Here is a 26661-nt window from a genome sequence, read left to right as displayed (position 1 = left end):
TTCATGGACGGATTTGTATAAAGAATTTTAACCTTTAAACTCATTTTTGAGGACCAAAGTACAGCGTTTAACTTTTGGATAGCCGGTCTTCCCTGCCCGATCCGCTGATAGATATCTCTGTCACATCTTCCATTCGCGTGGTGGGATACTACCCATAAACTCTTTACACTCTTTAGTAAGATGTCCTTCAATGTCCAGGTAACTTCCCTCTTCTCCGCAACTTAGATATTCCGTGGTCTCAAAATTAATTTTCAACGATTTCCTGAGCATGTAAGATATATCAACTTCATCGTTTACTGCAACAAGCAGAACATCAGCATAGAAAAGTGTGTGCATACATTGCTGCCGTACTTCAATCCCCGTGCTCACTGCGCTTTCTACATCACAGATTCTTCTGCAGATACACTTTAAAGAGTGTGGGAGACAGGCGGTATCCTTGCTTCAGTCCCTTAGCTATTCTGAAGGTCTCTCTAGAATTTTTTTCCCTACTTTAATGACATATTCTGCTGACTTTTAGAGGTGTATGGTACTTCTTACATAAAAACTCAGCCCGAACAGACCTTGGAAGGCCCGACGGTACCGACCGGCCGCCGTGTCATCCTCAGACCACAGGCGTCACTGGATGCGGAGGTGGAGGGGCATGTGGTCAGCAAAAAAATGGTTCAAATGGCTCTGAGCACTATGGGACTTAACATCTGAGGTCATCAGTCCCCTAGAACTTAGAACTACTTAAACCTAACTAACCTAAGGACATCACACACAACCATGCCCGAGGCAGGATTCGAACCTGCGACCGTAGCGGCCACGCGGTTCCAGACTGAAGCGCCTAGAACCGCTCGGCCACACCGTTCGGCTGTGGTCAGCACACCGCTCTCCCGGCCGTATGTCAGTTTAAGAGACCGGAGCCGCTATTTCTCAATCAAGTAGCTCCTCGACTTTCCTCACTAGGGATGAGTGCATCTCACTTGCCAACAGCGCTCGGCAGACCGAATGGTCACCCACCCAAATGCTAGCCCAGCCCGACAGCGCTTAACTTCGGTGATTTGACGGGAACCGGTGTTTGCACTGCGGCAAGGCCGTTGGCACTTCTTAAATAAAGTTTTCGCATAATGTGCATACTATACAATGTAGAGCTACTTCGGTGGTCAGATGCACGGAGGCATGCATCTGCTCGAATTCCTCCAGATGCTCTGCTCAGCAGTAATGTTTTATACGTGCTGTGTCATCGTGGGTTGAGGTTGAACGCCGCACTGCATAGGAGCTTATAGGAACACGGCGCACACGTGTTTAACATGTAGGCAGGTGTCAATGTAATCGAGATTTTTCTATATCGTAGCGTATTATTATTATTATTATACACGTAGTAGACCCTTTGTGGATGACGTGAAGCTTCTACAGTTCCTCCTGCAGTTTTTACATGAGACCTTCATTTTCTCATGGCTTTCTTTCTTTCATCCGTCCACTTTGTACCGGTCTTTTTGACTCTTGTCTCTGGCTGGACTTCCCACTTGCCCATTTTGCCTCTGTTGATGTTACGGTTTGCAGTGTCCTGAATGGTGAGTTGAGTATCAGTAAGGTCTCCTCGTAATTGTTCGGCCCCTGTGATACCTAAGGTTTTCAGTGGCTGCGAGTATCTGGCGTGTGAGTCTATACTCAGGGAGTATGTAGATGTAGATGTAGATGAAAGAGTCTATACTCAGGGGTCTGTGTATGTCCATAGAATTTTAGGCGTCTTTTTCTAATGTCAGCAGCAATATTTGAAATGTTCTCTGTTGTTTTGTTGGTTTGCAGTCTATATCCAGCTTCAGTCATCGTGGTCCAAGGATTTTCCTTATGATCTTTCGTTCTTTTTTTTTTAGATTTTGTAGTAGCATCTTGTTATGGAATGACAAGGTGTCTGTTGCGTATAACACCTCGGGCTTAATGACAGTGCTGTAGTGCCTGATTTTTGCATGCATGGACAAGCACTTTTTGTTGTAAAATTGGTGTGTTGGACCGTAGGTTCTCTTTAGTTTCTGTGCTCGAGTTTCTTGAGATTTTTTTCTAGTCCAGTGGGTTCCAAAATTTCCCCCAGGTGCCAGCCGATGTGGCCTTGCGGTTCTAGGCGCTTCAGTCTGGAACCGCGTGACCGCTACGGTCGCAAGTTCGAATCCTGCCTTGAGCATGGATGTCTGTGATGTCCTTCGGTTAGTTAAGTTTAAGTAGTTCTAAGTTCTAGGGGACTGATGACCACAGATGTAAAGTCCCATAGTGCTCAGAGCCATTTGAACCATTCCCCCCATCACCCCCCCCCCCCCTGCCCCAGGTATTTAAAGTGTGGAACTCTGTTTATCCGTTCACATTTTATGGTGAGATTCTGTATGTTTAGGAGTGTACACATAAATTCCGTTTTCTCAAAAGAAATTTGCAAGCCAACATTCTCGGCGCATTCCTTGAGTATTTCTATTTGATGTATTGCATTTTGTTCACTGTCTGTCAAAACTGCAAGGTCATCGGCAAAACGATACTGAATAGAATTGGAGATAGTCCGTCTCCTTGTCTTACTCCAGTTCTGATCTCAAAACATTCTGAGATTTCCCCCATGAATTTCACTTTAGAGCTTGTGTTGGAGAGTGTCTGCTCAATGAGCTTACGTATTTTCTGGTTCAAATGGCTCTGAGCACTATGGGACTTACATCTATGGTCATCAGTCCCATAGAACTTAGAACTACTTAAACCTAACTAACCTAAGTACATCACACACATCCATGCCCGAGGCAGGATTCGAACCTGCGACCGTAGCAGTCACGCGGCTCCGGACTGAGCGCCTAGAACCGCTAGACCACCGCGGCCGGCCGTATTTTCTGGTCAACTCCGAGTTCTATTAGTGTGTTGACAAGGTATTTACGGTCGACTGAGTCACACGCCTTCTTGAAGTCGACGAATGTACATATGGTGGGCGTATGTCTAATAGCTCTGTATTTCAGCTTTTTTAGATTAAAAATTTGTTCAGGGGAGGAACGTCCGGATCGGAAACCCTCTTGATAATCCCCAATCTTGTGTTCAATTTGTTCCTGTGTTCTCTGCAATAGGCATGAAGAGAAGATCTTGTAGGTGACTGGTAAAAGTGAAATGCCTCGGTAATTGTTGACATCCATTCTGTTTCCTTTTTTGTGCAGGGGATGGATAACTCCACACTTCCAATCGTCAGGTAATTCTTCTGTTGTCCAAATTTCTTTAATAATTTCCGTGAGTTCCTCAAGTGATTTAGGGCCTAAATTTTTCAGTAGTTCTACTACTATGTTGTCTTCACCAGCCGCTTTGTTGTTTTTGAGATTGTAGATGTGCTTGAGGATTTCTTCTTTTGAGGGTGGTATTGAGTCTTAGTTGGTGTGTGCGTGTTCAATAAGTGGGAATCTAACTGTGGGTTCTGGACAATTTATTATTATTATTGTTATTTTCGTTATTTGCGAACTGAACACATAGGATCACGCTACAGTTTCATTTCTTCTTTGTCTGAAGTTTCCACTTTCTCCAGTACTCCTCCATATGGACGCTGTGCTGTTGCTTTTGTTCATCGGTCCAGGCTCTTCCAGTCTTCTTAGTTATTTCCACTTGAAATAAAAAAAAATGGTTCAAATAGCTCTGAGCACTATGGGACTTAACATCTATGGTCATCAGTCCCCTAGAACTTAGAACTACTTAAACCTAACCAACCTAAGGACATCACACAACACCCAGCCATCACGAGGCAGAGAAAATCCCTGACCCCGCCGGGAACCGAACCCGGGAACCCGGGCGTGGGAAGCGAGAACGCTACCGCACGACCACGAGATGCGGGCTCCACTTGAAATCCAAATTTTGAATCATGGACCGAATTGTATCGCTGTTTAACACCTGAACTTCCTGAATGTTGAATCTTTCCAGATCTTTACGAGCTTCCTTAATCCATATCGTTGTTGCCTTCTTTTTCCACACGTAGTCAAACATCCTTTTGGTTAGTCTGGTTTTGTCCATTTTGTACAGGTGCCCTAGAAATGTTAACCTCTTTTTTTACGGTCTCCGAGATTTTCTCCACCTTTTTGATGTTTCCAGCCAGTTTCAACCTGGGTTGGACCCATGATTTTCCGTAATATTCTTCTTTCTAATATCTCTAGGTTTTCCAACTTGTAATCTACTGAGAGGCATTCTTGGCGTACAGGCATTGTAGGGCTTTATTTTGACATTCCAAGAGATGCACTTTTTGTTGTAAATGTTCGTAGTTAATCCGCAAGCTCTCTCCGTTTTTGAGATCCGGTCCCGCACAGCATCTTTCTCCAGTCCGTTCTCGTGTATGGCGTCACCGAGGTATTTGAATTTTTGTACTCTCTCAATCCGTCCAGTCTCTGTTTCAAGGAATTTTGGTCCATGCTTGTCACTTGTCAGGAATTTGGTCTTCTCTTTCGAGATCCTAAGTCCTGCCTTGCTAGCGATTCTGTCTAGTACGTTGATCTGTATGGCTGCTTCTCTGAAAGTATTGCAAAATCATCAGCGAAAGCCAAACAGTTGACTTTGGTTCATCCCGAGTTTCTTCCTAGACACTGGGCTAATCCCTTGATTTTCAAAAATGTTCAAATGTGTGTGAAATCTGACTGGACTTAACTGCTAAGGTCATCAGTCCTAAGGTTAAGTAGTGTGTAAACACTACTTAACCTAAATTATCCTAAGGGCAAACACACACACCCATGCCCGAGGGAGGACTCAAACCTCCGCCGGGACCAGCCGCACAGTCTATGACTGCAGCGAATTAGACCGCTCGGCTAATCCCGCGCGGCCTTGATTTTCAAATTCGGAGTTCCAAATTCTCACAATCTTCTCCAGGACACAGTCAAATAGTATTGGTGATAACCTATCGCCCTGTCGCACACCTGTCTTGATTTCAAATGATTGGCACAACTCTCCCATAAACTTCAGTTTGGTTTCTCTGACAATGATTGCCAACTTGTGTTTGACCCCAGTTATTGTTGTTGTTATTATTAAGCCTTATACACACATAAAAAAAAGTTTTGCTCCACCTCGGTTCCGAGAGTTCCGGAACATGTACAGAAAATAGCAACAGAGATCAACATAAACATCACTCCCGCCCTTTCTATTGCTCATGAAAACCACTCATTGCATGTTGTACCACCATACAGCGAGGCCTTCAGAGGTGGTGGTCCAGATTACTGCACACATCCGTTCCTCTAACACCCAGTAGAACGTCCTCTTGCATTGATGCATGCCTGTATTCGTTGTGGCATACTGTCCACAAGTTCATCAAGGCACTGTTGGTCCAGATTGCCCCACTCCTCAACTGCGATTCGGCGTAGATCCCTCAGAGTGGTTGGTGTATAACGTCATCCATAAACAGTTCTTTTCAATCCATCCCAGCCATGTTCGATAGGGTTCGTACCTGGAGAAAATGCTGGTCACTCTAGTCGAGCGATGTCGTAATCCTGAAGGAAGTCATTCACAACATGTGCACTATGGGGGAGCGAATCGTGGTCCATGAAGGCGAATGCCTCGCCAATATGGTAGCACTATCGGTTGGAGAATGGCATTCCCGTATCGTACAGCCATTTCGGCGCCTTTCATGACCACCAGCGGCCCCGCATAACGCGACCCCAAAACAGCAGGGAACCTCCACCTTGCTGCACTCGCTGGACAGTGTGTCTAATGCGTTCAGCATAACCGGGTTGCCTCCAAACACGTCTCCAACGATTGTCTGGTTGAAGGCATATGCGACACTCATCGGTGAAGAGAACGTGATGCCAATCCAGAGCGGTCCATTCGGCATGATGGTACCGCACTCTCATGGTGTCGTGGTTGCAAAGATGGACCTCACCATGGACGTCGGGAGTGAAGTTGCGCATCATGCAGCCTATTGCATGTCCTGTGGCTGCAGAAAACGCATTTTTCAACATGGTGGCGTTGCTATCGGGATTCTTCCGAGCCATAATCAGTAGGTAGCTGTCATGCACTGCAGTAGTAGCCCTTGGGTGGCATGAGCGAGGCACGTCATCGAGTCTCTATCTCCTCCATGTCCGAACAACATCGCTTTGGTTCACTCAGAGACGCCTGGAAACTTCCATTGTTCAGAGCCCTTCCTGGCAAAAAGTAACAATGCAGGCGCCATAGAACTGCGGTATTGACCGTCTAGGTCCTTCCTGGTGGAATGACTGGAACTGATCGGCTGTCGGACCCCGTCCGTCTAATAGGCGCTGCTCATGCATAGTTGTTTACATCTTTGTGTGTGTTTAGTGACATCTCTGAACAGTCCAAGGGACTGTGTCTGTGATACAATATCCACAGTCAACGTATATCTTGAGGAGTTCTGGGAACTGGGGTGATGCAAAAGTTTTTTTCATGTTTGTATTACACTACTTTTTCTGTGGTCGGTGAAATGCTAGTGTAAAGCCTCTGAACGGCGTCAAGCTCTTTCAACATGTCGGAGGGCCCCTCCCCACCCCCTCCCCCTTTGCGTGAAGAGGCTCACACAGGCTGACATAGATCCGTTGTACGGAGAAAACCTGTATGTCATTTTAAACTCTTTAACTGTTTTAACAGGTTTTCTCTTTCTATTCTGGAAAGTTATGTCACAACTTTTTTAATTTTCAATTTTTGTCGTTGTTCACTCTTAGTTCGCTAACTACATTTGCATGTTTTTTCCATGTTGATAGCTTTCATAGTGATGAGAGTGCGTGTCCTTATGAAACATATTACAGCAAAGTCCTGACAAAAGGTAACGCGTTATAAGATAGGCAACGTAAAGTCGCAGCGTTTGCAATACCTTCAGATGAACAGTTAGTACACCGCCCCTTCATAATGATTTCTCATTGGCCGTGAGAAAAAGAGGCCTGAATCACTTTTAGAGTAAGTTTTAATTTCTGTAACTCAGCGCTACATCGGGAGAGGTGATCCTGCAAATCTGCATTCTTTTTCCTAAGGTCTTACATTTCTGTTTCTGTTCTGTAGTTTCCAATTGTTGACATTGTCGCATTCACGACTGTGTTTGTTTTCACGGTTAACGTTTTGTCTAGTAGCGATTTCTTCATTAGTTGGTAATATATTTACCTGTAAATATCTTCACTTCTTTACGGTAGCTTCGTTTTTCTTCCAGAATATTTCTCGGTGTATTAGGCTTATTACTACGCTCTAAACTAGCACCGGAGAATAGTAGACATAATCCGTTCATCATAAGAATAAATCTGATGTAAACAAACACAAACGCAATGATTGGTCAGAAGTCGTAGCACACGTACACTGGTGTTGTTACGCTCTTTAAAGTATGTCCTACTTATGTATTAGATAATTATTACTAAGTTACGTTAAAAGAAAGATTAAGATATTCATATGTATTAATAGCCATCAACGTTTTTCTTTATCACGCTGTAGCTGCGTAGTTTTTGTTTCGAAAATCGTGTACAGTTACAGCCTCTGCAGCGTTGTGCTCTGATTGTCGCGTTGTTAATGCGCGGTATGAAAATGGCTGAGTCTGTTTTCTGTTCCGTAGTGAAACACGCGTGTGTAATACGGTTAAAAACTGTGAGAAATATGCTGTTCTTAATGTTTTTCATAAATTTACGGAGGTAATCGGCTCTGAAGGTTTCCAGCGACCGTATGTAATACAGTTGATTTATGAACCCACATTGTACGTGTAGCGCGCAGACGGTAAAGTAAAGGAATGTTAACCAAATACAGTTAATGTTTCAAATCTATTCACGCTGGCACGGTAGCTCAGCGTGTTCGGTCAGAGGGTTAGCTGTCCTCTGTAATAAAAAACTGAGTTAATGAACAAGCATCATGGGACTTTCGCCCCTAACAAATAGAACGATTAACAACGAACAAAATGAGATCAAAAAAAAAAAAGGAAAATCTTCCTCTATCATTTTTTTCCTCGTTCGATTTGAAACACTTATATCTCGTAATTATAGAACTCATCATCATTTTTATGAATAATGCACGTCTTCTTGTTTCTAATTACATGTTGGACGCAAAATTCCTGTTTTCATTTCAAATGCATATTCTTAACTATCGATGTTTTATGAAAGACTGTTCATAAAAGTTACTTAAATTAAGAAAATATAACAGTTTAATTTCTAAGGCAAAAATGAAAAACCGAGTCCTCTTTATTTGGACTATCTCCATCGTTTTGTACAATAGAGGTAGATACGTATCATAAAAGAAGAACAGAAAATGCTGCTCCTGGTTGGCTTCGTGGAGTCTGTTGTTGGTAGGCTCGTTATCAACGTAGCAGGTGACAATTCCAAAACTGAAATGTATTTCTTGGATTTGGATAAGGAAGGAGCTAAGAGATTACCAGGCGACTGACTGCTTTTGCATTACACACAACTCGCTCAGATAAAATTACCCTACGTTTAAGTTAGAAGTTGTCATCACTCTTGTTTGTAATTAGAATACCATATCAGGTGAGAACGAGTGCGTTTCGTGCTTTCCGTCTGATCACCTAAGAAGCGCGCGGTACTGCTGGAGTTTCTCTGAATATTATTTCATTCTCTTTAAAAATTAAACGACATTCGAAGCTCTGGTACCGCGCGCCGTGGAATTTGAATCCGCGCCAGACGTCATGGACGTCGAAGACCCCTAGAGGTCTCTGCACCATCGCGCCGTAAGCTGTGGCGGAGCGCGCCTCCTGGCCCGCTTTTAGTGTGAGGGCGCCTCAGTGGAACACGTGGTCCCAGCGGCCAATAGCGGCGCCGCCGATACAGTACTTAAGCGCCTGCCTCTCGCTCAGCCAGTATCGCCGTCATATGTGATGTGTCAGCAGCTGGGCCAACACCTTGTAGATAGAGGTGGCTTAAAAAGGCACGCGAGACTAACGCAGACGGGCGTGAAGTACTGGAACAGGTTACGTAATTAATGCTATGAAGAAAAGAACGGAGCTTCTCATATACTTATCTTTAATTTCTTCTTGTACATCTCTATGGTGAACACAAGTGAGACTCTAATTACAATCACTGTAAGGCTAATGGCGCCTTGCTAGTTCGTAGCCATTAACTTAGCTGAAGGCTATTCTGTCTCTCGGCTAATGAGAGAGAAAGGCTTCGTACGTCTAGTCGCTAGCTCTGTCGTCCGTACAACTGGGGTGAGTTCGAGTCAGTCTCTCGAGACCTGCCTTGTGGTGGCGCTAGGTTTGCGATCACACAGTGGCGACACGCGGGTCCGACATGTACTAATGGACCGCGGCCGATTTAAGCACCTAGCACGTGTGGTGTCTGGCTGTGACACCACAATATGGACCCCTCCCGTCCAATCCTACCGCTGCCAACGCTGCCTCACTTACAACGACCATGTTACCTCTGCCTTCAAGAACCCCCTACTTGTCCCCATTGCAAAGCTTCTCACTTCTTCAAGAACTGCCCCAACCTCACGTCTCTCCCCTCCTGCAACACCTGTAATGAACCACATCCTACCTACTCCTCGAAGTGTAAAGCGAAACCTCCTCCAGTCACCCCTGAGCTCACCGTCCCTGTCCGTCCTGTTGATGACCCACACCAACAACTCGCTCCGCCCTCCACCTACTGCAGAGGACATCATCCGTTTCATCACCATTGTGCTCCAAAACATCCACCCCTTCCAGCGCTCCCACATCCTTTCCCAAATCGCCTTGGCTGCCCGTTCCATCTTCCATCTTACCACCTATGCCACATATTCCCACAACCAGGCCCACTTCACCTTCACCCCCCTCACCACCCTCGTCTAACTCTCCCCTCCCATGGTACAACAACCCTACCGTATCCTGTACCACAATATTCGCTCCCTGCCCACCCACAAACTCCTGTTCCTCCACACCCTCCGTCTGCACCGCGTGGATGCCTTCATCCTAAATGAAACCTTCCTTCAACCCCATAACTCCATCTCCACAGCTCCTTACACCCTTTACCGCACCGATAACCCGTACCCTCTGGCGCGTGGCACAGTTGCTATAGGCCACCTCAAGCACGTCCCTGTCTGGCCCCAACCTCTCCTTAACAATCCTGCCGAGCATCTCACCCTCAGCCTCTTCTTCCCCGCCCTTACCATCACCTGTGCCACCATTTATGTCCGCCCTCGCACTCTAATCCCGTACGATTTCCTGGCCCACGTTGACCGCACCTTCTCCACCTACGTGATTGCTGCTGACCTAAATATCCACAGCCGTGATCCTGCGACCTCCAGCGGTGGCATCAGTTTACCACCACCCTCCAGGGAGACCTGGTTCCCCTCCCTCAGTATACCCGCAAGAATCCAACACGATGTGGTCCTTGCCTCTCCCAACCTCCTTGGGCTCATCACTGCAGATGTCCTGGACCTCATTAGCAGTGACCATGCTCCTGTTCTCCTCACTATCTCTAATGGTCGCCCTCCCCACAACGCTCCTCGCCCCGACATCCCTCCTAAACTTGTCCATAATTACTCCCGTGCCAACTGGGATGCCTACTGGGACTCCATTCACACCCAGGTTGATGGCCACGACTTTACCCTCCAATCTCCTGATGACATCTCTCACACTGCTGCCTTCCTGCACCAGACCTTGTCTGACGCTGTCGTCACCCATATCCCCACCAAAGCCATCCACCCCCACCACCCTGCCCTGCCTCCACAGGCCGTCCTTCTCCTTCGAGAGTCCCGCCGCCTCTAATGTGCTTTTCTCCGCACTCATGACCGGGATATACTTACCCACCACCGGCATTTACAACGACACATCCGCAACCTGCTTACTGTGAAGAAACGCCGTGCCTGGCGCCAGACATGTACACAACTCAACACTATGCTCCCCATAAACTCTTCCAAGTATTGGTCTACTTTCCACTGCCTTACTGGGAACTGCCCCACCCCCCCAGTACCCTCTCCTCCTTGATGACCGTCCCTTTCCTGACAACCTCAGTAAGGCCAACCACTTTGCCTCTCACCTATCCGATGTTTTTTCCATCCCAGATGATCCCCACTTCGATTAGTCCCTCTTCCCTGACGTCATGGACCATACGAATACCTCTGTTCCTCCCCGTGCTCCTAGCTTCCAATATTTGGGCTCTGTCCTCTCCCCTCTCCTCTACCTCCTGTACACGGCCGATATGCCCCAACCCCCCCCCTCCAGTACACCTCTTGCAATATGCCGATGACACCGCATTCCTCACCCTCGCTCCTACCCTCCAACGGTCCCAACACCTTCTCCAGAATCACCTTGACCTTTTTGCCACTTGGTGTAACCAGTGGCTCCTGAAAATCAATCCTTCCAAGACCCAGGCAATCATCGTAGGTTGTACCACTCGCTCCTCCCGGCTCCTGGATTTCTCCCTTACTGTCTGCACTGTCCTGTCCGCCTCACCCCCACCCTCACCTACCTTGGCCTCACCATTGACTGTCACCTCACCTGGATCCCTCATCTCTGCTCCATCCAATCCAAAGGCCACAACCGCCTCTGACTCCTCAAACACCTCTCTGGCCAGACATGGGGGTTGCACCCCTCTACCATACTCCACACCTACAAATCCTTAATCCGTCCCATCCTCTGTTATGCCAGTCCACCTGGATATCTGCCCCCACCCTCCAGATCCTTGAGCGTCATGCACTCCGCTTCACCTTCCGTATACGCCTCCCATCCCCCACGCGGATCCTCTATGACCTCATTGCTTTCCCCCATCTGCTCCTATTCCTCGAACATATCCGCATACTCTACACCTCCCGCCGCCTTGATCCCCCTCACCCCCTGGTTGCTCCTCTCCTCTCATCCCTGCCCCCTGCCACGTCTTCACTGTTGTGTCCCCCCTACTCCATCTCTACACCCTTCATTTCCTTTCCCAAGGTGGCTTCCATCAACTCCCCCTCCCGGATGATGCCCTCTCTCCCTCCATTTATCCCTCCTATCAACACTCCCTCCTCTCCTCTGTCCTTTCCCGGGCTCCCTCTGCCCCCTTCCATCCTCTTTTTTCCCCACCTACCCTCTCTCTGCCCCCCATCACTCTCCCGAGTCCTTTTGCATTTCCCTCCTCTGCCTTCTCCCATTCCCTCTCGCGTCTGCCCTGTCCCTCTCCCCTCTTATGAGTCCTCTCCCTCCTTTGGTTCCCCCCCTTTCGTTTTTTCCTCTCCTCCCTCCTTGTTTTCCCCCTCATCCAGGTCCCTCGCCCCCCCCCCCCCCCATCTGCCCTTGGCTAGTGAGTGTTATCTTTGAGCCGACATTTTCGTGCAGTGTTTTATAGTGAGTGTTCCGTGTTGTGTGTCTTTTGGGAAGTGTTGCGAACGGCCATCATACTGTCGCTGGGTGTGATTTTTTATCTCTGGGGAACAGAAACCAGACTGTCACCATGTTTTTCTTTTTTCTTTTTAATTGTGTGTCTACTATGTTACTTGTCTGCTTCCTGTGTATTTTATTAACCCCTTTGTTTTATGTTTTAACTTTCCACAATTTTCCGCCGTTTTACAATTTAAGTCACTGTTTTATTTTCTGTTTTTCTTGTTTCTTTTCTACTTACGTTTTTAAAAAGTCTGTAGGCTGTAGAGCAACGGGCTGCTGCCAGCCCGCCCCCTTCGGGGGGGAATTGAAATTCAATAAAGGAAAAAAAAAAAAGCTCAGCCAGTTTTCTGTCTTAATTGGTTCTCTCTTTTATTGTACTGCTTGTGGCTGAAGAGCGGAGTAAAATTTTCCGCTGCCAGCCCACCTTGTATGAGGTGCAAAATAACAATAAAGAAAGAAAAAAAAGCTCAGCCAGCTAGCAGAACCACCAGATACCAACTACAAATCGTCCGAAACAAAGTGTTGCGCTGGATCCTAGGCGCCCCACCATGGGCACGCACCAGAGACCTCCACGAGATCATGGAGATGGACATGTTAGACGAAACAGTCAGGAAATTAGCAACACGGGTCCATAACAAACTAGATATTATAAGAGATAACTGCAGACATTTGACTAACGTAGGCACCAGCAAACCTAAGCAATGCCACAAGCAACACGTGCCACGTAGCATAATTGAAGAACGAGCAGACTAAACTGACACCTAGTACATTAGAGTAGACATAAACGCTGTAGATAGATTAAAAATCATCAGCCACCTCTAGTAGATTAGAATTAGCATATAACGCTGTAGATAGATTAGAATCATTAACCAGCTCTCTAAAAAAATGCGTAGAAAGATCATAGCTCATAAGGATAGGCAGGATTAGAATCATTAGCCACCTCTCTAAATAAATGTGTTGAAAGATCATAGCTCATAAGGATAGGCAGGCACAACTCAAATACTACTCACTAAAATAAACTAGTACTCGCACCCAAAACCAAACAAAGTACGACAGCCCAACGGCAAATCGCCTCAGAAGAAACAAGAAGACAACGAGAACGTTCAACCACACAACTTCTGAAGAGGAAGAGCAAACCACCATCCAAGGAGGCGGATTGGGGGACGAAGTCCGGAAATAATAACATTCCTGTCCGCAAAGTCTTTATTGTCACCACAGCACAACCATCCAAACACACACAAAAATACACGGCGAATCGGCAAAGTCGATGGGCCTTTCTTCAACAAAAACAAAAAAAAAAAAAACAAAAAAAAAAACAGCCAGTCTACGCACGTGGAGTCCAGCGCATATTGCGACGCGTACACCGTACTTCGCACTCGCCGACTGGCGACGCTCTGCGTTAACAGAACCGAAGCACGCGCAACCTGTTATCTTTCTCAAACGATATTACAGAAACTATTCACCGAAAATCTTTGATTTTTGCCTTACTTGTAGCGTTATATGTCAGCTTCGTGGTGAAGTGGCCATCATCTCGCTAATGTCCATTCTTATTGTGATGTACACATTTTAGTAAGACACTACGCAAAACTCAAAAAGTTTGCAATGAAAATTAGGGGTCCCTATGATGTTGCGTTTGGTACGTATTACACCATATGCTGCTGTGTATGAAATTTAGCTAACATGTTTAGACTTGGGAGGAGGTCTCTAGCTGCCTCCAATCTCGAGAAAATGGATCCCATGTAGCGCGCTCACTTCCGATCTCACGCCCGCGAGAATGAAATACTTGCAGCATCTCTCATATCTCCTAAACCGCTCGAGACATCGAAACGAAAGTTTGGCTAATGATAGCACACAAGGAGAAGAGTGTTTTGCCAATTCTTAAACACACGGAACTTTCTTATCTATGGCGATATATCAGTACTTATACTTGCCTTTTTATTTATTTCACTCCACTGACTGCCGACAGCCAGCGAAACAAGAGCTTCCTAGTATGAAAATAAACATGAAATACCTTCTTTTATGTTACTGCAAACCGACACTATGAGGTTTTTCGTAAGCTATTGAGCTCTGTGAATGCCAATTATTTGTTTAATGAGGCACTCCGTTTCGGAATTCTGTCGCAATAGCTGCTGTGAGATGAGTTTGCCGAATTACACTGTGACAAAGGAAGTACAATTAAACCAGTCACCAAGAGCAATGTGGCCGTTACTCACAAACGGTGATAGTTCTTCGAATGAGGAAGGGTTAACAACTCACTCAAAAAGAGATTGCCAGTTCTGTTGGAATTTTGGTGGAATCCCCGTAACCCATCGTATTTTTGACACTGAGCGACTGGAATGGAAACTTACCAAAGGATTTTATTCCTTCTCTTGATCTGAGCAGTATTAAAATAATGACGAGCGTTCCTTCAGGCGGAATGATAGGCACATGCCAGATACTGGTTACCTGCCAAACTGACAATGTGTGATCGTGAATAAAATAGTTGGTATTGAGAAAAATTAAAATTGATCTGCCGCACAACGCAATGGTCAGTGTATTGTCAGCATTATCATCATGCCCGCGACAGGAATGCACAAGCTAGCCATGTGTGCCTTGTGAGTTGAAGTTCGAAAAACATTGTCATGAAAGTAGATCTGCCTTTGTCAGCAGTAAATTTCAACAAATTAAATATATCTAATCGTAACACCCTTTTAGGATATTCCTGCTTTCGTAATAATACCGACCATTTTCTTCATTTGTGTAGTTTGTTGTACAATTAGTTTATTAATGCTGATAATGTGCATGCAACAATTGAAATGCTTTTTCTCCTCACGGCGAACCAATTAAAACATTTGTTATGTGTGACTGCTTTTCGACTGTTTCTAGCTTGCAGTGGAAATGTGATGTCGACATGCATGTAGTACAGTGTGTCGTATTGCATTATTACGTCTATATCAGAGTAATCACAGTGAGACGTCTATACTTCAGATCTTGGACGCTTTTTACCAGGAGCACAAAGGGATCACACCTGTGGAGATTATCCCTTTCTAAATTTTTGTAACAGATCGTACAGTTGCGCCAGCACACTAGGTAGCGAGAAGATAACCTTGTTTTACTTTCCTGCCTTGATTCTTAATCACATGATTTTATAATATTCCTTGCTTCCTTATTCACTATCCTCTGTCTCTTCTTGTGATCTGAAAACATCACGGAGGCATATGATACGATTCCAGCGGCCAATGGCTCATCATTTACTGAAGTGTGCATTTTTCTTGACAGAAGAAAAACAAAACAAAACTATAAGATATAAATAACTGAAAAGTATAATTAACTATCCAAGAAAGCTGGAGCGTTTAAATGGCGAAAAACGGAACATACCCAAAGGCAATAAAATTTAGTACACAGTAAACCAAAATTTATCGTATGGACAATACTATCACTGCTCGAATGCGAGCATATGGCCGCGCTACTTTTCCGCTCCCCGCCTCAAATTTCCCACGGTGCTAGCGAGGCGCGCGCGACGCTAGGCTAGGCGCAAATTGAGACGCGTATAGCGCAGCGCGCGTTTTTGTAACATCACAGGTTCAAATGGGACCGCGCAAATTGCGACGCAACGCGACTGGAACGCGTCACGCGCCTGCGCCAGGTCGCGCGTCGTTGTGGTTGAGGCACAGTTTCTCGCGCCGCGCGTTGCGTTTACCTCGCTAACATCGTGGGAAATTTGAGGAGGGGAGCGTAAAAGTAGCCCAGCCATATGCTCACATCGGAACGGCGCATATCAGCAGTGGTAGTATAGCCAATACGATAAATTTTGCCTTACTGTGTACTGAATTTTATTGCCTTTGTGTAGTGTTTCGTTTTTCACCATTTAAACACTCCAGTTTTCTTCGTTAGCACGTTATACTTTTCTGTTACTTATATCTGCATAGTTTTGTTTTGTTTTTCTTCTGTCAAGAAAAATGTATACTTCAGTAACTGATAAGCCATTGGCCGCTGGAATTGCACCATATGCCTCCGTGATGTTTTCAGATCGCAAGAAGGGACAGAGGGTAGTGAATAAGGAAGCAAGGAATATTATAAAATCACGTGATTAAGAACCAAGGCAGGAAAGTAAAGCAATATTATATTCTCGCTGCCTAGTAAGCTAGCGTATTTGTACGATCTGTTACAAAAATTTAGAAAGGGATAATCTCCACAGGTGTGATCCCTTTGTTCTTGTGGTAAAAAGCGTCCAAGATCTGAAGTATAAAAGTTTCACTGTGATTACTCTGATATGTATGTAATAATGCAATACGACACACTGTACCACATGCATGTGAACAACATATTTCCACTGCAAGCTAGAAACAGTCGAAAAGCAGTCACAAATAACAATGTTTTAATTGGTTCGCCGTGGTGAGAAAAAGCATTTCATTTGTTGCATGGACATTATCAGCATTAATAAACTAATTATACAACAACAGGCTACACAAATGAAGAAAATGGTCGGTATTATCACGAAAGTAGGAATATCCTAAAAGAGTGTTATGATTAGATATATTTAAGTTGTTGAAATGTGCTGCTGACAAAGGCAGATCTACTTTCATGACAATGTTTTTCGAACTCCATCTCACAAGGCACACATGGCTAACTTGTGCATTCCTGTCGCTCGCATTATCCTTCGCTGCTGACAATACACTGACCATTGTGTTGTGCGACAGATCAATTGTTTGTTTTTCTCAATAACAACTATTTTAATCGCGATCACGCATTGTCAGTTTGGCAAGCCCTAGGTGAGTAAACTATCTGGCATGTGCCTATCATTCCGCCTGGAGGAACGCTCGTCATTATTTTAATACTGCTCAGGTGAAGAGAAGGAATAAAATCCCTTGGTAAGTTTCCATTCCCGTCGCTCAGTGTTAAAAATACGATGGGTTACGGGGATTCCACCAAAATTCCAACAGAATTGCCAATCTGTTTTTGTGTGAGTTGTTAACCTTTTCTCATTCGAAGAAGCATCACCATTTATGAGTAAAGGCCACATTTCTCTTGGTGACTGGTTTAATTGTACTTCCTTAGTCTCAATGTAATTTGCCAAACTCATCTCATAGCAGCTATGGAGATAGAATTCCGAAACGTAGGGCCTCATTAAACAATTGGCAATTACAGAGCTCAATAGCTTACGAAAAACCTCATAGTATCGGTTTGCAGTAACATAAAAGAAGAAATTTCATGTTTATTTTCATACTAGGAAGCTCTTGTTTCGCTAGCTGTCGATAACTCTTAAAAAATTACAGTCACTGGAGTGAAATAAATAAAAATAAATAAAAAAAGAAGTATAAGTAGTGATATATCGGCATAGATAAGAAAGTTCCGTGTGTTTAATAATTGGCAAAACACTCTCCTCCTTGTGTGCTATCATTCGCCAAACTTTCGTTTCGATGTCTCGAGCGATTTAGGAGATACGAGAGATGTTGCGAGTATTTCATTTTCGCGGGCGTGAGATCGGAAGTGAGGGCGTTACATGGGATTCATTTTCTCGAGATCGGAGGCAGATAGAGATCTCCTCCCAAGTCTAAACAAAAATTCAGCATGTTAGCTAAATTTCATACACAGCAACGTATGGTGTAATACGCACCAAACGCAAAATCATAGCGACCCCTAATTTTCGTTGCAAACTTTTTGAGTTTTGCGTAGTGTCTTACTAAAATGTGTACATCACAATAAGAATGGTCATTAGCGAGGTGATGGGCACGAAGCTGACATATAACGCTACAAGTAAGGCAAAAATCATATATTTTCAGAGAATAGTTTCTGTAAAATCGGTGAGAAAGATAAGAGGTTGCGCGCGCTTCGGTTCAGTCAGCGCAGAGCGTCGCCAGTCAGCGCGTGCGAAGTATGGTGTACGTGTCGCAATATGCGCTGCACCCGCGCGACCCGTGCGGCACGTCCGTGTCGCGCTGTAGTGTCGTGCCACGTCACACGGGCTATACGCTTCTCAATTTGCGCCTAGCCTTTGCGTTTGGTACGTATTACACCATATGTTGCTGCGCATGAAATTTAGCTAACATGCTGAATTTTTGTTTAGACTTTGGAGGAGATCTCTATCTGCCTCCGATCTCGAGAAAATGGATCCCATGTAACGCCCTCGCAACATCTCTCGTATCTCCTAAACCGCTCTATACATCGAAACAAACGTTTGGCGAATGATAGCACACAAGGAGGAGAGACTTTTGCCAATTATTAAACACACGGAACTTTCTTATCTATGGCGATGTATCACTACTTATACTTCTTTTTTTATTTATTTCACTCCAGTGACTGTAATTTTTTAAGAGTTATCGACAGCTAGCGAAACAAGAGCTTCCTAGTATGAAAATAAACATGAAATTTCTTCTTTTATGTTACTGCAAACCGATACTATGAGGTTTTTCGTAAGCTATTGAGCTCTGTAATTGTCAATTACTTGTTTAATGAGGCACTCCGTTTAGGAATTCTGTCTCAATAGCTGCTGTGAGATGAGTTTGGCAAATTACATTGAGACTAAGGAAGTACAATTAAACCAGTCACCAAGAGAAATGTGGCCTTTACTCATAAATGGTGATGCTTCTTCGAATGAGAAAAGGTTAACAACTCACACAAAAACAGATTGGCAATTCTGTCGGAATTTTGGTGGAATCCCCGTAACCCATCGTATCTGTAACACTGAGCGACGGGAATGGAAACTTACGAAAGGATTTTATTCCTTCTCTTGATCTGAGGAGTATTAAAATAATGACGAGCGTTCCTTCAGGCGGAATGATAGGCACATGCCAGATAGTTTACTCACCTAGGGCTTGCCAAACTGACAATGCGTGATCGCGATTAAAATAGTTGTTATTGAGAAAAATAAACAATTGATCTGTCGCACAATACAATGGTCAGTGTATTGTCAGCAGCGAAGGATAATGCGCGCTACAGGAATGCACAAGTTAGCCATGTGTGCTTTGTGAGATGGAGTTCGAAAAACATTGTCATGAAAGTAGATCTGCCTTTGTCAGCAGCACATTTCAACAAATTAAATATATCTAATCATAACACTCTTTTAGGATATTCCTACTTTCGTAATAATACCGACCATTTTCTTCATTTGTGTAGCCTGTTGTTGTATAATTAGTTTATTAATGCTGATAATGTCCATGCAACAAATGAAATGCTTTTTCTCACCACGGCGAATCAATTAAAACATTGTCATTTGTGACTGCTTTTCGACTGTTTCTAGCTTGCAGTGGAAATATGTTGTTCAAATGCATGTAGTACAGTGTGTCGTATTACATTATTACATACATATCAGAGTAATCACAGTGAAACTTCTATACTTCAGATCTTGGACGCTTTTTACCACAAGAACAAAGGGATCACACCTGTGGAGATTATCCCTTTCCAAATTTTTGTAACAGATCGTACAAATACGCTAGCTTACTAGGCAGCGAGAATATAACCTTGCTTTACTTTCCTGCCTTGTTTCTTAATCACATGATTTTATAATATTCCTTGCTTCCTTATTCACTACCCTCTGCCCCTTCTTGCGATCTGAAAACATCACGGATGCATATGGTGCAAATTCCAGCGGCCAATGGCTCATCAGTTACTGAAGTATACATTTTTCTTGACAGAAGAAAAACAAAACAAAACTACGCAGATATAAATAACAGAAAAGTATAACGTGCTAACGAAGAAAGCTGGGGCGTTTAAATGGCGAAAAACGAAACGCTACCCATAGGCAATAAAATTCAGTACACAGTAAGGTAAAATTTTTCGTATTGGCAATGCAACCACTGCTGATAGGCGCCGTTCCGATGTGAGCATATGGCTGGGCTACTTTTCCGCTCCCTTCTTCAAATTTCCCACGATGCTAGGCACGCGCGACGCGCGGCGCGAGAAACTGTGCCTCAACCACAAAGCCGCGCGACCTGGCGCAGGCGCGTGTCGCGTCCCAGTCGCGTCGCGTGTCAATTTGCGCGGTCCCATTTGAACCTGTGATGTTACAAAAACGCGCGCTGCGCTGCGTCGCGCAACACGCGCTATACGCGTCTCAATTTGCGCCTAGCCTAATGTCGCGTACGTCTGTGGACACATTGCCTCGCGTTAGACGGCTTACTTACTTTCTTGTTCTGTGTACGAGTGGACGTGGTTGTTAGGTTTCCTTGTGACTCCGTTGTTCGATCTTGTTCGTTCTGTCCTTCGTTGGTCGTGTCCGTCCTCTCCCGTTGTGTTGTTCGCGGGCCTCTCCGCGGGTCCCGGCGCGCTTTCCGTCATTTAAGCCCCGCGACCGTCCCGGACGCAGTTACAACAGAAGCTATTACAACAGAAGCTATATTATTTCTTGGCTCGTCTGAACTGCAACTACTCACAACAGTGCAGGTTAGATGCTCCGCTGGCGGGCCAGTGCTGCCCAAGTTTAATGCGCCGGTAAAGCTGTTGTCCCGCATTATCGCTCAGTCCATGTGTGTGTAACACAGCATAAATGGTTCAAATGGCTCTGAGCACTATGGGACTTAACATCTGAGGTGATCAGTCCCCTAGAACTTAGAAGTACTGAAACCCAACTAACCTAAGGACATCACACACATCCATGCCCGAGGCAGAATTCGAACCTGCGACCATAGCAGTTGCGCGGTTCCGGACTGAAGCGCCTAGAACTGCTCTCCACCGCGGCCGGCTAACACAGCATAAAACGTGTCCTTAAGATCGTACTTGACCGTACTGGTCACAGCTTGGCTTCCGCTCCACGTGAAACGAAATCCAATGAGATTCAAGCAGACGTGGAAGAATACATGGCACAATGTTTACATCAGGTTTGTTGTTACTGTGAACAGACTGTAGAGTTGGAACAGCACCAGTGTTCAACTTGCGTTTCGAAGGAATATTCAACAGTTCACTTTTCAGATCCCTTTCATAATCCGAATCAGTAAAGTGTATTGAGCAGACACTAGCATTTGTAACTGAAAACAAGTGTGCACATTTACCAACATTAATCCAGTTTCGTTTCGTTTGTTTTTTGGAAATGTATGGAACTTAATTCCTAAAAAAATCCTGTGGCTTCCACAGCTGGCGGTGGCGCAGCAAACCATTAGTTCTCGCTAAAAATCTTACTCTAAATATTCACTCAATACACTGATAACTACGTCGTAACTCTGTACTCAGTTGCCAGTCAGTAATAAAAACTCAAACTACGTTTCTAGACCTGTTAACTCGTAACTAGGCGTGTCTGTACAAACTAAACCTGAATCTTCTCCTGGAATCTGCTATTATGGAATCTTACTGTTATTAGTCCTATAATGATGGGAAGTCCATGGGCCTACTTATAATTTGTTAAGGCTGTACTGGCGTACATTAAAATAAAACCATACTAAAATGATTATCAATTGCACAAGGCACCTCTTCCAGCATGCAATGAGTACTGTTAAGCACAAGAGTTTAAATGCTATAAACAAGCCGTTATACTATTTATATCGAGTACTGATAATCAGTAAGACTTCATAATAGCGGATTCCAGTGCTGATGCAATTCTCGTTAGTACTTACACGCCCAGCTGCGAGTTAACAGGTTTAGAAACGCATTTTGTCTGCTGAGCTGAGCGATCGAGCGAGTTCAGGACTACCTTCGTGACGTACGAGCCGCGACCTGTCTTCCTCGTGGGCCTCGGTTGCGTCCACTGTGACGTAAGCTTCTCGGTTTGCAACTGAGCGTACGCCTCGTGATCCCTACCGTGTACTCTAGTGCCCGAGGGGGTACCTGTAACCCGTAAGCCAGATTCATTATACAGAAATAGCTACCCTAAGTATGAAAAGCTAAATTAAGGCCAGAGAGATGAGTCATTTATATTGCTACAAGTTACACCCTGACCACACATGTAATTATCGCACAATACAAGTTAAGTGGCAGCAAATAAAAACCCAAATCAGACAGTAAACGAAATAAGTACAACCTCATACACAAATGAAGTATGAAAGTAAGGTAAAAATATGAGGAGAACGCCCGAAACAGGTTCCCAATTCATAACACTACGTTATTTATCATACTACTTCTGTTATGGATGTAAGATAATAATGTGACTGATGCTTAAGGAAATAATACTTAATTTTTCTGCAAACTATTTTCGAAATTTGACTTATACACATGACACTTCTTGTCAATGCATTTGAATTGTCTCAGCAAAACTGACACGCCGTTGCAGACATTGAAAACGCTGAACTTGTAGACTAACCGGTTTTGATTGTTGGAACAAATCACAACTTGACCTTATTTGTCTGTGAGAAACACACATGCATTTTTGCGGAGACACACCTAGAGAGTGCGAAGGTACTGACTTGCTGACTAATCGCTTTTGCTTTTGAAACAAATCGTATCTTGCTGGAATAAGTATTCAGTTCCTGCCTCAACTGGATAATAGGAATAAAAACGAGACAACTACTAGTAGATAGTAGCTCATTTATGCTGCTGTTCTCTCTCTCTCTCTCTCTCTCTCTCTCTCTCTCTCTCTCTCTCTCTGTGTGTGTGTGTGTGTGTGTGTGTCATAAAATTTCAAAAATTTAACTCTAATATGTACCACCAATACCACTAAATAAAATTTGTGTTTTGCTTGTCAATTGCTTGTTATGATTCCAGAAAACAAGGTTTCCTCTGATACCTTGTTGTAAAATTTAAAGTACACTCCTGGAAATTGAAATAAGAACACCGTGAATTCATTGTTCCAGGAAGGGGAAACTTTATTGACACATTCCTGGGGTCAGATACATCACATGATCACACTGACAGAACCACAGGCACATAGACACAGGCAACAGAGCATGCACAATGTCGGCACTAGTACAGTGTATATCCACCTTTCGCAGCAATGCAGGCTGCTATTCTCCCATGGAGACGATCGTAGAGATGCTGGATGTAGTCCTGTGGAACGGCTTGCCATGCCATTTCCACCTGGCGCCTCAGTTGGACCAGCGTTCGTGCTGGACGTGCAGACCGCGTGAGACGACGCTTCATCCAGTCCCAAACATGCTCAATGGGGGACAGATCCGGAGATCTTGCTGGCCAGGGTAGTTGACTTACACCTTCTAGAGCACGTTGGGTGGCACGGGATACATGCGGACGTGCATTGTCCTGTTGGAACAGCAAGTTCCCTTGCCGGTCTAGGAATGGTAGAACGATGGGTTCGATGACGGTTTGGATGTACCGTGCACTATTCAGTGTCCCCTCGACGATCACCAGTGGTGTACGGCCAGTGTAGGAGATCGCTCCCCACACCATGATGCCGGGTGTTGGCCCTGTGTGCCTCGGTCGTATGCAGTCCTGATTGTGGCGCTCATCTGCACGGCGCCAAACACGCATACGACCATCATTGGCACCAAGGCAGAAGCGACTCTCATCGCTGAAGACGACACGTCTCCATTCGTCCCTCCATTCACGCCTGTCGCGACACCACTGGAGGCGGGCTGCACGATGTTGGGGCGTGAGCGGAAGACGGCCTAACGGTGTGCGGGACCGTAGCCCAGCTTCATGGAGACGGTTGCGAATGGTCCTCGCCGATACCCCAGGAGCAACAGTGTCCCTAATTTGCTGGGAAGTGGCGGTGCGGTCCCCTACGGCACTGCGTAGGATCCTACGGTCTTGGCGTGCATCCGTGCGTCGCTGCGGTCCGGTCCCAGGTCGACGGGCACGTGCACCTTCCGCCGACCACTGGCGACAACATCGATGTACTGTGGAGACCTCACGCCCCACGTGTTGAGCAATTCGGCGGTACGTCCACCCGGCCTCCCGCATGCCCACTATACGCCCTCGCTCAAAGTCCGTGAACTGCACATACGGTTCACGTCCACGCTGTCGCGGCATGCTACCAGTGTTAAAGACTGCGATGGAGCTCCGTATGCCACGGCAAACTGGCTGACACTGACGGCGGCGGTGCACAAATGCTGCGCAGCTAGCGCCATTCGACGGCCAACACCGCGGTTCCTGGTGTGTCCGCTGTGCCGTGCGTGTGATCATTGCTTGTACAGCCCTCTCGCAGTGTCCGGAGCAAGTATGGTGGGTCTGACACACCGGTGTCAATGTGTTCTTTTTTCCATTTCCAGGAGTGTATATCGGTGACTTTGCAAATGCAATACACACCGAAAGACTGTCAGCATTTCTCCCTTGAAAGACTTCCAATCTTGAGTGCAAGAAACGTCAATACGAAAGCTTGAGCAGCAGTTCTGGTTTATTTGATAAACTGTGAGATGTATCTACCATCAAGATCATCAGCAATCAGTGGTGGGAAATCGATTTTCTTAGCAATGACTCCGCGTGCATTTTATCGCAGTAGAATGAGAAACGTGGATGAAGTTGATTTCAAAAGCAGTCATACGAAGTAATGTATTTCTTTTTCGTAGGTGCCCAGTTATAGCTGTGTATATAAAATCTCATTTCCTTTGGTTGTCTGTTGTGATTCTCTATTTAACTCGCTAGAGAGTTTAGGTTTCACACACAAGATTACATGTTTTGGCTATGATCTAAACTGCTTTTCGGAAGTAAACGTGAAAATAATACAGCCACCGAGGCAAGGCTGCTTTACGGAATGTGAACACTTTGTTTCATCGGAAGTGTATGATAAATATGAAAGTATTTATTACGCTAAACTGTTTCTGACTCAGTAAAATAAACTTGTTGATAATTTCAGTAAGGAGATATCATTCATATTTATGCCGTTTGCCTACAAAACACAGTTCAGTGTCGGCTTGCTTTTATTATGGCAGATACAGCAGTTAAAAGTTAGCTGCCGGAGATGCCTCACATATTTACCCAGATTGTAGCAACACACTGTTGCTGTAGGTTGTTTTCCAAAAAGTGGTGCTGCGGAATGAATAAGTTTAATTGTGTGATGAACAAATAAAGAAATGTAATGTGTTCGTAAAAATTTATACCTAAAGCATTTTTGTTTGTTCTTCCCTTCTCTCTGTAATATGTTTTATCATTGTAATCAGCATACAGTTGACGTATACTCCAAATATAAATAAACTGCTCTTATATACTGAAGGTGGTACTGAGGTTGCAGATCTACTGAAAATGATATACAGACAAATTAACAGTAGTAGAAATTGATATCATTTACAAACAAAGGTATACACTGTTTTGACAAGTTGACGTAAAATCACTATTCATCAGTGATGTATAAATTGGAGAGCGGTGGAATGTACTGACAAAGTAATATAGTATTTGATACGAACTGTTTTAGTGGGATATGAAAGAGAGAGAGGTGGTGTAGAAAGGTGGAAAATTACACAATATATCATTATTACTATTCTCCTTTAGGAACTTGAGCCAATCACAGCTTCAATTGCTTCCTTCTTTTCTTTTCTTCCCAAAACCTCTTCATTAATTAACTATGTTTTTTCTTCCTTTCGTCTGTCCATTTGTTGCCTGTCGGTTCTTTAGTTGAGACTTATTAAGTTTCTTGTTTTTGAATTTACTTCCGAACTGTCTTCTGTCCTCAATTTCTTCTTCTCGAATTTTCAATTATTATAGATCTGTTTGTGTGCTTCCATTAACAGTGTTAAAAATGTTCTTTGTGAGTCTGTTTTCATCCATTCTACATAGGTGCCAGAACTGTAGATACGTTTCCCAAAATTTATTTGAGAACTATACGTACCTTTTCCAAAATTTATCCGTGATGTTGTCTGTGTGTTTGTAGAGTTCATTTGTACGTTGTCTGACCCAGGTTCCATCTCGGAGAACAGCACCGTAGAGTTTTCTAAGAATTTTGCATTCTTGTTTGTCAATGTCATGAATCTTTGTCATCCCCCTAAATAACTATGGTTTCTGGCGCATACTAGGCTTCTGGTACAACAACCGTGTTATAATACTGTAGTTTTGCAGTGTAAGGTATAGCTCTTTTGTTGTAGTGATTCCACGTCAGTTTGTACGCCTTTTGCAGATTGAAAATTCTTTCTGCGTTGAAGACTGTGTTGAATCTTGGTTGGACATTTTCCCTAAGCACTTCACGTTAGCTACTTGTGAGGTTTTTCTATACTGTGTTCAGTGGAAATTTTGCGGTTGATAAGTGCCCGTATACTGAGTTTATTCACAGGACATTGGAGTCCAGTTTTGTAGGAGATCTCGAGTAGGTTATCTAGCGCTAGTATGCCTTCATCATTCCAGTATAGCCAGGTCATCAGCAAGGGACAAGCATTTTACAGTGACTCTTGGTCCTTTCTCTTTTCTAATTTGGACACCAGTTACATGCTGTTCAGATTTTCTGATTATTTTTTTCCAGTAGCATATTCAGCAAGAGTGAGTGGCTATAAGCCATTTCCTTGTCGGACTCATGTGTGAATTTCGAATGAGTTTGAGATTTCTCACATAAATTTCACTTTTGAGGTGATTCTTGATAAAGTTTCGTAGATTATATACACTCCTGGAAATTGAAATAAGAACACCGTGAATTCATTGTCCCAGCA

General features: G+C 44.5%; 1 protein-coding gene and 1 pseudogene across 1 annotated transcript in view; one reads left to right on the top strand and one right to left on the bottom strand.

Annotated features, from left to right (window-relative positions):
* LOC126210156 (uncharacterized protein CG43867) overlaps positions 1-26661 on the top strand; it is a 462670-nt gene that overhangs the window by 222142 nt on the left and 213867 nt on the right. The window lies entirely within an intron of this gene.
* LOC126210733 (5S ribosomal RNA) lies at positions 967-1084 on the bottom strand (annotated as a pseudogene).

Source organism: Schistocerca nitens, chromosome 10 (assembly GCF_023898315.1).
Source record: "Schistocerca nitens isolate TAMUIC-IGC-003100 chromosome 10, iqSchNite1.1, whole genome shotgun sequence".
In the NCBI taxonomy this organism is placed as follows: Eukaryota; Metazoa; Arthropoda; class Insecta; order Orthoptera; family Acrididae; genus Schistocerca; species Schistocerca nitens.
This window is presented reverse-complemented; position numbering and strand designations above follow the sequence as displayed.